Here is an 11,494-nt window from a genome sequence, read left to right as displayed (position 1 = left end):
GAAAATGCTTCTGTTGGTTTTCCCTTGATGCCTTCTTCTTGTGGTTTCATGTGGCAACACATAGACAACTCCCTGTTCTTTTTTAACTTTCAGTAACAAATATCTCTAACTTCCCTTACTACTAAAGTCCTTCCACTCCTCTGCCTGCAGTATGTAAAGGCGTTTTCTTTCCTTTTTTTCTCTGTAGACCTCACTTTCCACGTTTTTTATTGTGCAAGACATTGTGTACAACAAAACTGCTAATTATGGTTGGCTAAATATAATCCACCATCTGTGGAATTTCTGTCAAAAAGACGGGCTAAGCAATGACAAGCATAAAGGTGTTTAATAGTTATGTAAAAGGCATTAAAACAAAGGTGTTGTCTGGGTGTCTGTTCAGTCATGGTTATTTTAGAAAGTATTTTAGAAAGTATTTTAGATTTACATGCATAAACAAGGGGGAAGCCATCCACCATTGTTCATTGTTGATGGAAATGCATCCACAGTTAGCATTTTTGCACGTCAATCACTCTCTCTTTTGTATCCTTTTGTTATCAGTATTTTTTTCTGTTACTCTTCATTTTCTTATTTCATTGCTGTTTCCAGAAATTTGTTCTTATCTCAGCCCATGATCTTCACCTTTTGTGCCTTCAATTCTCAGTTCCATCCCACTGCAGCAGGAAGGGGGAGTGAGAGACCAGTGTGTGGTTTGGGAGAGTCTTGGTAGGGGCACTGATTTGGGGCGCACAGTTCCTAGACCACAACACCTGACTGCATAAGCTGATGATAGTTTTATATGTAAGCAACAAAACTTGCAGCTGATGTTATTCTGTGATCAATTTATCATAATATTTGAGTGACTTTGGGATATACCAAAAGCTGAAAGTTGCTATTAATCAATATATTAAAACCAGATCTTTGTAAATACACCTATATTTTCAAAGGCTTTTTGTCATGTCATTAGTCTGTATTAATTACAATCACATGACTAGTGATCGCATCCCAGTTCAACAAATGAATATGATTTAATTTTAATTTGAACCATTCTAACATTTTGTTTTAAATAACAGCTTTTTGATCTCTGAGTACATTCATAGCATGCTAACAAAAAGAAAACTGTTACTCTAGAAAAATGAAATGTGGTTAGCTTTTCTCATATGGATGCAATAAAGACCACTTCTGGTGCCTTGACATTGCACAGCTGAATAGTTTTTGACAGGGCAAATAACTATAGTTTAGTCTGAGCTTTGGCAGTACTACAAGTTATTAAATATTTGCAGTAATCCAGTAAGTGAAACTTTATTATAGGCAGGTTGCTTCAAAGTGTATTATCTCCATAGTTACAGACATTTTCATCATGTTGGCCTTTTTCTATATGGAGGCACTCTTTGATTCTTTATTTTTATATTGTTTCATGGACTGATCAATGGTCTTTTGGAAGCTTTCAGTTTTCCTTATTTCTCCTCTTTTATAAGTAGGTTGAAGTTTTTCTGAAATATTCAGAACGGAACAGTCTGGCAAACAAAAAAACCCAAAGCTCAGAGCTGCTGTTCAAATCAAGCATATTGAAGCTCACTTGTGTTGGTTTTTTTTTCAATATTGAGTTTTATCAAGTTCTTTCATGACTTTATTTCACAAAAATAGTATCACTATGCATATGTTACCTTAGCTGTCCTTTGGGCTTCCACTACCACACATGATAGTTCATCAATCTTAATGCACTTCTCTCCTGCTGCAGTTGGGAATCTGCCTCAAAGTGCAGATATGGAAACTGGGACATCTGTGTGGGAGCACATGGAACCCAGCGCAGACGTGGGGACACCCGAGGGCAGTCCAGACACACGGGAGAGCTCCGGCACTGCCATGGGAATGGCCATATCAGAGCTGTTCTACCACATATAGGATCTCAGGGAACATCCCTGCTGAGGGTTGTATGGTGTCCTGCAGGTGCACCATCTGCTCCAAGTGCTGCTTTGCACTCTAGCTCCATGTTGGTAAACCCTATCTCCTGGCTGACAAGCATAGCCTCTGTTGCATCCCTTCATGACCTGCAAATCACCTGAGCTGAAGGTCACTAAAACACATGAAAGGAACCTTTGGTGTTGACCAATATTTGTTCAGGCCTGATTCAGTAAATCTTACAGGGTGGTCTCGGCTAGGTGAGCTCTACTCTTGCTCCAGGCTCACATCTCAGGATTTGAAACAAATGCCTTCACACTTTGTAGAGGGAAAAATGAAACCTTGTTCTTCGGATTGATTGCACAGATAATGTGAGAAAGGAAAGAGGAAAGGTCTCACATGATGGGACTATCTTGTTAAAGGAGGAGAAATCTGTGAATGAAGGTGAGACAACTGTGATTGATGTACATACATGATAAGACTGACGAAGCATATTAAATGTGAAATGTCCAAATCATGGTGCTAACATATTTTACCAATTTCTTCCCCATATAACCATATGTGTTTCCTAAATAACATTATTATCATTAATGTCTCTTTGTAGTGATGATCAATAGACTAATTCACTTGTAGAAGGATATTTTTTCAATAGACATTTTTTCATTAGTAATTGCAGTTATTTTCTGTCATACATAAATGTAATATGAGGTGTTATTGAAGGTTAAAGAAGGAAAAGGTGAGGAATGATTAACTTAAAATTCCAGCAATGTTAGGTGAAAAGTGGGAAACAGACTAGAGAGTGATGGAACATTTTTCAGAATAATATTATTTTTCAGAAACAGAAAATACGTTCCACCATTAGGTATTTTCCTCATGTTTCATAGAAGCTGATTTATTTTATACTAGAGAGAAGTATCTTCTGTATAAAAAAAGTAATGGAAAAAAAAATTAATAAATTGGACTGTATGCAGTGAAATAACCAATGCTGAAAAAGTTACTGACAGCCACAAAATTACTGTGTCATCTTATAAATATAACGAGTTAAATATGAGAAGTTATGTCATCTTATAAATGGCAAGTTTTATAAGGTAATTCTATATAATATTTTAAAATAATACACAAATAATCCATTCTGTTTCTTATGATAAGAAATTTGTTTCTTGAACCACATTAGTTTTTAGATTTATTCACATTGCCATGGACATGACTGGCATTTTTCACAATTATCTATGAAATAGATAATTTAAAACTTTCTATTTATTAGAATAATTAAATATTTTTCATACAGTGGACTGTTTTGTCTAAGCCCAGTCTAAGTATCCTATTGTAAAAAAGACCATGTAATTTTATGCAATCTACTGGGGCTTTTTAAAATTAGTTATCATGCTTACGATGCAAACTTACTCTTTTTCTTGGTAGTCAAGAGGGGTCAATATTAGCTTTCCAGAGTGGAGCCAAAAGAGTTTTTATTTGGTTGCAATTGTCACAATTTTGCAAAAGTCAATTAGATATTCAGTAGAGGTGCAGAAAATTTTACAACTGTGTCTAAATTTTAAGACAGTTGTTTATGTTTTCTGTTATTTTTAACAAATATTCATAAGAAAAATACTTAATAGTTTTGTAAATCCTTAAAGGATTTGATGAGGGTACTAAGCACTACTCATAATACCACAAATCTAAGGTTTGAGTATTACAAAGGAAGGCACCACAGCAAGTAACACTTCTGTCAGATAGCTGGTAGGTGATAAATTGAGGGACTGGTTAGAAGAGGACAGGGCTAATTTTTATGGCAGTCATGATCGGATTTGAGGGATGCTGATCTCAGTCGTGCAGAGGAGCATGAGGGAGGGAAAGGTGAACCTTTGTACTGAGCTGTGAGCCTGGTGCCAGCTTACAAAGGTCAAACGTTTAATAGCACTCTTTCATTTTACAGCTCTATTCCATGTGTGAAGGCAGGCTAGGAATCCAGCTTTGATAAGGAAAAGGCAGAAACATACTTTGCTGTGCTTTGATTTTGGATGTTTTATGTTTCTTGAGTATAATACTATAGCCTCGAGAAGTGTCATGTTCCTCACTCAACAACCTAACATAGAACTGTGACCTAAACATCCATACTGCAGTGCACTGTGCTGAGGGAAAAAAGGAGGAATCAATTCCAGCTATTACAGTTTCTCTGGACTCCCTGGTGGTGGGCTCAGAGCCATTTTTCTATTCTGATTAGAAAAATTGCTTGAATCTACAGGAATTTCAGTGCTCTGTAGGGACTCTTCCGCACATTCAGATAATGTTCAGTTATAAAAACATAGCTCTCCATCAAACTTTATTTAACTAATACCATAATTAACTGTGTAGGGTTTGGCTGAGGTGGAGTTAATTTTCCCCATATCAGCCCTCACAGTGCTGTGCTTGTAGCTAGTATTTGTACCTAAAAAGACGTTGACAACACACCAGTGTTTTAGCTGTTGTTGAGAAGAGCTCACAGAGCATCAACACAGTCTCTTCAACCTTTTCCCCTCAGCAGTCAGCAGGTAGTAGGCACAATTTTTGGAGGCAACATATCCAGGACAGCTGACCCAAACTGCCCACACGGATATTCCATACCATGTGATGTCAGCTCAGCAGCAGAAGGTAAGGGAAAGGGGGAGAGGGAGGCATTTTTTATTAAGACATTTGTCTTCCAGAGAAATTGCTACATGTACTGAGGCCCTGCTTCCCAGGGAATGGCTGGACATTGCCTGCTGATTGGAAGTAGAAAATAAATCCTTTGGTTTTCTTTGCTTCTGCATGTGCAGTTTTTTCTTTTGCTTTATTAAGCTGCCTTTTATCTTGACCCATAAGTTTTCTTCCATCTTGCTTTCTCCTGCCCTGTCCTAATGAGGAGGGGAGTGACAGAGCAATTTGGTGGGCAGCTGGTGTCCAGTCAAGGTCAACCCAACACACGATCTAAAATTGTGTTACATATGTTTATGAACTTCTACCCACTTCACTCCAGCTAAGACAAAAGCCACCCATAAAAGTTGCATCAAGACTAGAGAAAGGAAGTAAATATTGAAATCTTCAACTTACAGGTAGTAAACAGAATACCATGACAGGCGATGCTTCTTTGAAGGTCAGCCCAAATGATGGAATATATGAGCACAGCATGGAGCAGAAAAAAACCCACACAGAAGTTTTGTCCTTGGAATTGTAGCAAAACCCTGTTGGCTGCAGCAGCACCTACATTTTCTTTTTGAAGCTCCTCAGCAGTAGATTGGTGTTCCTATGGAAGACGTATACCCTGAAATCTGGATGGTCTCACCTTGAAATTAAGAAAAGATGTATGGGCTCTTGTTCTGCATCATCCTGTAGGAGACCTCATCTCCACTCACACAGTGAATCCCGCGAGATTAGCAGCTGACTTCAAGACTTCTACTGATTTTTTTTAAATGGAATTACCATGAAAACCCCAAATGCTGCAGTCACCCTCCATCCCCCCCAGTGGAATTACAATGGTCCCATCATATAAAGATAGATCACATGTTCATATGGGCCACAACCAACAATTCCTTTGTATTTTTTACGTTACCTAGCTCAATGGAGCTCCATGCTAGCTGATACTTCTCCAGATTAATGAAATATAAATATTTAGTCACAAGTAAAATAACTCTAGCATGTTATGATGTTCAATTGCATGTGCTTTTTTATCAGTTTCTCAAAAAAATGACAACTTGTGATCTGTATCATGGGTCACATCTATAAGCAACAGGACATAGCTCTGTGAAAGTATTCAACACTTGTGCAAATAAGAAAAACTGGGAGCCTTTATGTTATATGAATGAATATTACTAACCCATATTTCCAATGAATTTACATTTTTTCCCCATAAGTTTATGAACACGTTATATAACCACAGTTAGTTTTCTACACTGACCTAATCTGTGACAATAGATTTACTCAGAGAAATGAATCCTTGCTCAATCTTACCATAGATCAGCCTGTTTATGGAAAAGAGAGGGAGAAAAGGAGAGAGGAAAGTGCAGCTGTCTTTGTGGCTGAGGACTCCCTTTGCTGTTCTTGAAGTTAGCGCCACGTACTTTTATTTGCTAAAAGCTCTTTGACCTGCAGACTAAAACATGGCTGTTAATAAAAGGTCATGAAACACATCTGAAATGGTAATAAAACAAGTGAGAAGAAACTGCAAATAAAACACTTTGTGAGAATCCTTTTTTCCCTCGATAAGAATGGACTGCTCTGGAAAAACTAAAACTGAGAAATATAATCATGTGAAAGAAGCGCATATTTTAATGCAAAAGCTTGTTCACTGACTAAATTTCCATGTCTCAAATCTTGACTAGATTTAAACTTTCTCAGGGGTCTACAGAAACAAGTAATTTTTGTTTATGTAAAGAGGAAGGGATTCTTTGCATAAGCACAGTGGTAATAGCTCTGGTATGTACTTCGAGGTCTGCAAAATTGCTCTTCCTGGGGAAAGCAGTTTATGAAATTTCCATAGCTAAGGCCAATTTGCACAATCCAAGTAAATGTCTTGGGTTATTCTCTGAGGTCTAAAGGGCTGAGTACACCCGACATACCACATTCTACCAGCACCAGTCATGGAGGCCCAGGGTAATGGGTGTCTGCTCTTGCACATCCTCTGAAGTCATCTCACTTCTGAATCCATATTTGTGCCCCATTCTCACAGAATTAGAATTAGTAATAATTATTCTATGTAATAATATAGGATTGCTCAATAACACAAAGGCTAAATGCAGAATGATTTCCAGGGAATCAGATGAAAATCTGCGTAATCTTTAGGGTGGTGGCAAATTCATACACAGTGGGTGTGGACATTTTTTCAGGACTTTGCATTATGTTCCTCACATTCAATACACACAAGGAAAGGATGGGAAGTATGCAACTTCCCTCCCCACTATACAGCATTAAAAGACAAATATGGCTTCTTTTTTTTAACTTTGCATTAAGTGTTCAGCTTTCACCTTCCATATCGTCCAACAATCTGCTAAAATTTCCAGCAGCTACGTTTTCCAGTGAAGCCAAGTACAGGATGAGGTTTTCCAAAAGGTGAATGAAACAATTCATTGAAAATGTCAGTCAGAAGCCAGAACATAATTTTATTTGGTTTTTTTGATCCTTGTTCAGAATTCATATGATTAGCATGTGGCGAACTGTAAAATGAAGTGGAACCAAAGTGCCTGAAATAAATTTCACCTTGACCTGATTTCCACTTGACTGAATTTGTTGTAGTAAACTGGTGACACATAGTGGATAAACAGTAACACATGTCTGCACTCGGAAAAGGAGAACAGATGGTAAACACACTGATATAAGGGCTGTTACACAAGAGCTCTGTGTATAATTCAGAAAGGTCAAATCCCCTGAAAGACGAAACAAGTTTGATAAGGGAAAGGGATTCATTGACAGGAAGGAGTCAAGTGGGCACAACTGAAGCAGACAAGGCTTTTGCCTCCTCTGTGGCTTTCACTCAGAAAAGGCATCTGGCCACATCTGTCTTCTTATGTAAAACCACTGTCAGAGGTGTTATTCACTTGCTCTGAAGGCACTTCCTCAGAGGATAGCACTGCCAGTCCACTGGTGGAAATTGTACCTCTGTCCTAAAACCCATCTCTTCTGAATTAGTAAAAGCCATACTTTTAATGGTTTGGGAATATATTTTGACCTTCCAAAGACATTAATTCCTTAGATCTTGTCTTCTGCAGCATGGGTTATCTGTTCCCACTTGTGACCACAGCTGGCCGTGACTGTTTTGGGTAAAGGAGTCTAAGCTGGGTATGGAAAGGCAACTGTCTTTGAATATCTTCACTAACTGCAAGTCCACTGGTGTGCAAGAAGGGTTACTGTCCTTGTTTCTCATACTGGGAACAAGCGATTTTTCCAGTGGCCGCCTGGGGTTGAGTAGAACAGAGGTCACCCAGATCCTGAGTAAATTCCGTGTGCACTCCACTGCCTAGGTTGCCAGTGAAGGATTTGGTCAAGATGGACTTGCAAATGAACAGAGCTACTCAGCCTCACATACAGCTGAAGTATTCATGGTCAGCAAGAGCAAATAGGAAGACAAAGGAAAGATGAAAACCCAAATAAGAGGTCATTACCCAGTGGTGATGGTGGTGTTCAGCTGCCAGACTGTGCTCCTGCAGCAATTCAAGATATCCAAGTTAAAACATGATGTACATGCAAATATAATTTTGCCAGCACATATTTTATCTTGTATGGTTCTAAAATCAGAATTTTTGATGCTCAGAAAGCACCAAAATATATCTAATAGGGGAGACAGATAATAAGCTATTTAGGAGAAAATAATTATGAAGATATTAGTTTTCAAAAATATTCAGAGGAATTCTATTAAAATGTATTTCATGTTATAATAGTTACTCTAAAGATACTTTCTGCTGTTAAAAATATACCTAGAGAGCATTATTTTTAAACCATATTTTTTCAATCTATTCTTGGCAGGAGACTATAGATTTAACATTGAAATTGTTCTGCTTAAGAACTCACAGAAAACAGAGATGGAGTGAAAAATTAGGTGCTGAAGTCAGGCATGTTGAATGTTCAGCTTGTATCTGTTTTCAAGAGTTAACAATGCCAAAGTCATTTCACTTGTGACTTATTTAACAGCTGTCTGCAATTGAGGATCCAAATTTAGTCTCTTATTGCATCTTTTACTCCAGGGGCTACTTATTCCCTTAAAACAAAAGCAACCCAAGCCAAAAATTTTTACAAACAATACAAGATTTTCTCTTTAGCTATAGCAGGGACCTTGCCGATGTTCCTGCCAAACAAAAACATTTCTTTACTTTTCACTAATGTGTCTGAAATTTCTTTGGTGGTTACAGATCCAAGCCTAAGGGATTGTGGCCTTGAGATTTACACAACATAAGATGAGTAGAGGTGCTGTTCCATTTTCTTCCCCAGCTACTCAAATGTTGGGAAAAGTCCCTTCAATCTACCCTACATCTCCATCACTGGCTTCTATTGGGCATATTTCGTGGTGACTTTTACATATGACTTGGAGGATCCAAGAAAAGGCCAAAGTGCCCAGATATGGCACATCTCTGTACTTCCTGGGAAATTTCCGGAGGAAAATTAAAGTATGCCTTTCTGTGCACTTCTCATGCTACAGCCAGCCTGCATTTCCTGTGCACCTGCATCAACTTTTAATTTAGCTTCATTAATAAGCAGTCCAACTCAGGTACTCTGAGCCCAACTTTTGGTCTGTGAACCAAAGAACAAAAAAATACAAAAACTGTATGAGTAATTTTATAAGCGCATTTGTAATCTAAACTAAACTAGATAAGCATTAGCTGTAGCTTTAGTCACAAATTCAACTTTCAAATAATGAATATTAAAGAGATTATTGGCAATTTTTTGACTGAAATATATTTATGCAGAGAGGTCCCAAACAGAAAAGCAAATCAATGCAACTCTAGGTCTGTTTCTGAAGGATTAAAGATACAAGGACTACTGACTTCATGTCATGGTTTAAGCCCAGATGGAAATAAAGCACCACACAGTGTGAGTGTTAAGTACATGAGAAATCAATTCATTGTCATTAGCAGAGCAGCCAGTACATCATAAAAATCAAGAAGTCACTTTCTGATTCACCTGGCAGGTCCAGGTGACTATTTAGACTGTTAATGTAAAACTCATGTAACTCTAATATCAAGCCTACAAGCACTTGCTAAAAACTGGCCATCTGAGAATCAAATCAGCATTTTTATACAAAGAAGAAATTAAGTAACACTGAAACTCTCCAACACAGAAGCAGTTGCTCTGAGTGAGCATAGAGAAGAGGATGCCTCTAAGAAAATACAGAGTGCCTCTGGAATCAGATATGTATGTAACAATAGCAATATGGTTTAATATTTCTGTAACAGCAAATTAACCTGAACATAGTACTATTGGTAGCTTTATTCTATAAACCTGGAAATATACAGTGATTTTTTTTTTTTTTGCCTTAAATGACATTTAAGAGAGAGGATCACTGAGGTTACCTGAGTGCTGCTCTTTCAGAACCACTTATTAGTTCTGTCTTTAAAGGTCACCAGTAAAGGGTAAAGTTCCTGCCTTTTGCTTTTAAGAGTATTTTTTCCTTTATTTTTACTTAATGGAGGATATTTCAAGTTTCTGTATGCCAACATAGGGATTTAAAAGAACATGGAAAGGTAAATGGCTGTCATGTTTGCCATATGTTTTGTAGAGAGACCATGTCACCAGTGTATTACATAGATTGTTATCAATTTCCCAAAAAGGACACATTATCAAATGGCATATTTTTTCTGTTCAGCACTGGTATGTTCAATCTGTGCATCATACATCTCTATGGCTAGGTTGAATTAATTGTCATTTCAGGCATAAGCTTATAATAGGGAATATTAATGACTTCCTCTGCGGCCACATGACAATCACATTTACTTTTCAAGTAACTACCTTATGTCTAAAATTTGTTGATTTGTAATAGGAATCCAGTCTGGACAGAGAGAGAAGACAGAGTTCTTAAAACATTGCAATGCATATGCAACCATATCTGATATGCAAAAATAGCAACCCATTTGGGGGGTATCCCAGGCAAAAGGCAGAACAGCCTGAAATGGTTCCAATAGAGATTCCAAAAATTTAGGACAAGGCAATAATCTATGGCTTTGAAAGGAACTGGGGTAATTCTGGAGGTTTATCAAGGGCAGAAACTCTCCATGTCTACACTTCACTCCAGTTCCCATCTGCATGGAATTGCTCCTTCCTGACCAATTTAAGCAGTTGCTTGTGATTCAAAGTTACTTTTTCTAGTACCTAGAGACTGTTAAGGTGACAAAGTACTTTGTTACCTGAGCAGCAATGAGTTGGCCTCTTGGAGACTTGTGAAGGCAAATGGGAGATTTCCAAATTTTCCTTTGAAGTCAAATACAACTGGGATAAATTTTGTCACTGCCACTCTCATATCACCATCACTGCACGTAAATGACACAATCAGAATTTTAAAAATAACGAATAAAATAAATCAAATCATAAAGCACTGATACCTCTGCCAATTCCTTATTTGATCTGTGGAAAATGCTTTTCTGACCATCCAATCTATCAAATAAAGCTGATTGATAAAAGTAATTCAGTTGTTTTCAATTTTGGAGATAGCTCACATCTCAGCGAGGCCCAGTTCAGCAAATGCCTACAGAAAATACAACATATATATGGCTGTCCATGAATGAAGCGAGTAATTAATGAAGCATACAACAAAGGTTCAACAGCTGGTTACTTTTTGGGTGTTTGCTACATCCACACCACAGGACACTAACAGTTATATTGAACATGTTATATTTCAGCAATTTAGACGTACAAAGGTTTAACAGCTTTGCTCTGCAGGGGTCATATCAAGAGGCCATTAAACACCAAACTCGGAATAGTAATGGTTATAACCATATAGCATCCACATATCTTTAAAGATGCATGGAATATATATCACCAACCACATTCACTAAGCTCAGGCACCGAGACTTTGTGAGCTGTGAACATGTAACTTGAAGTCAAATTCTGTGACAAGCTGTTTTTACAGGAGCTTTAAGTGTCTGCTTCTTATCTACTGGTCAAAAATTTGAAATAAAAG

At 37.6% G+C, this 11,494-nt stretch overlaps 1 long non-coding RNA gene across 2 annotated transcripts in view; it reads left to right on the top strand.

Annotated features, from left to right (window-relative positions):
* Positions 1-7,554, top strand: part of LOC108445457 — a 23,588-nt gene extending 16,034 nt beyond the window's left edge. For both annotated transcript variants that reach the window (XR_001860322.1, XR_001860323.1), the window contains exons 2-3: positions 4,397-4,506; positions 4,947-7,554. This is a non-coding gene — a long non-coding RNA (uncharacterized LOC108445457). The remainder of the gene's footprint in view (positions 1-4,396; positions 4,507-4,946) is intronic.
* The last annotated feature ends 3,940 nt before the right edge of the window (positions 7,555-11,494 follow it).

This window comes from Corvus brachyrhynchos, unplaced genomic scaffold (assembly GCF_000691975.1).
Source record: "Corvus brachyrhynchos isolate BGI_N302 unplaced genomic scaffold, ASM69197v1 scaffold142, whole genome shotgun sequence".
NCBI lineage: Eukaryota > Metazoa > Chordata > Aves > Passeriformes > Corvidae > Corvus > Corvus brachyrhynchos.
This window is presented reverse-complemented; position numbering and strand designations above follow the sequence as displayed.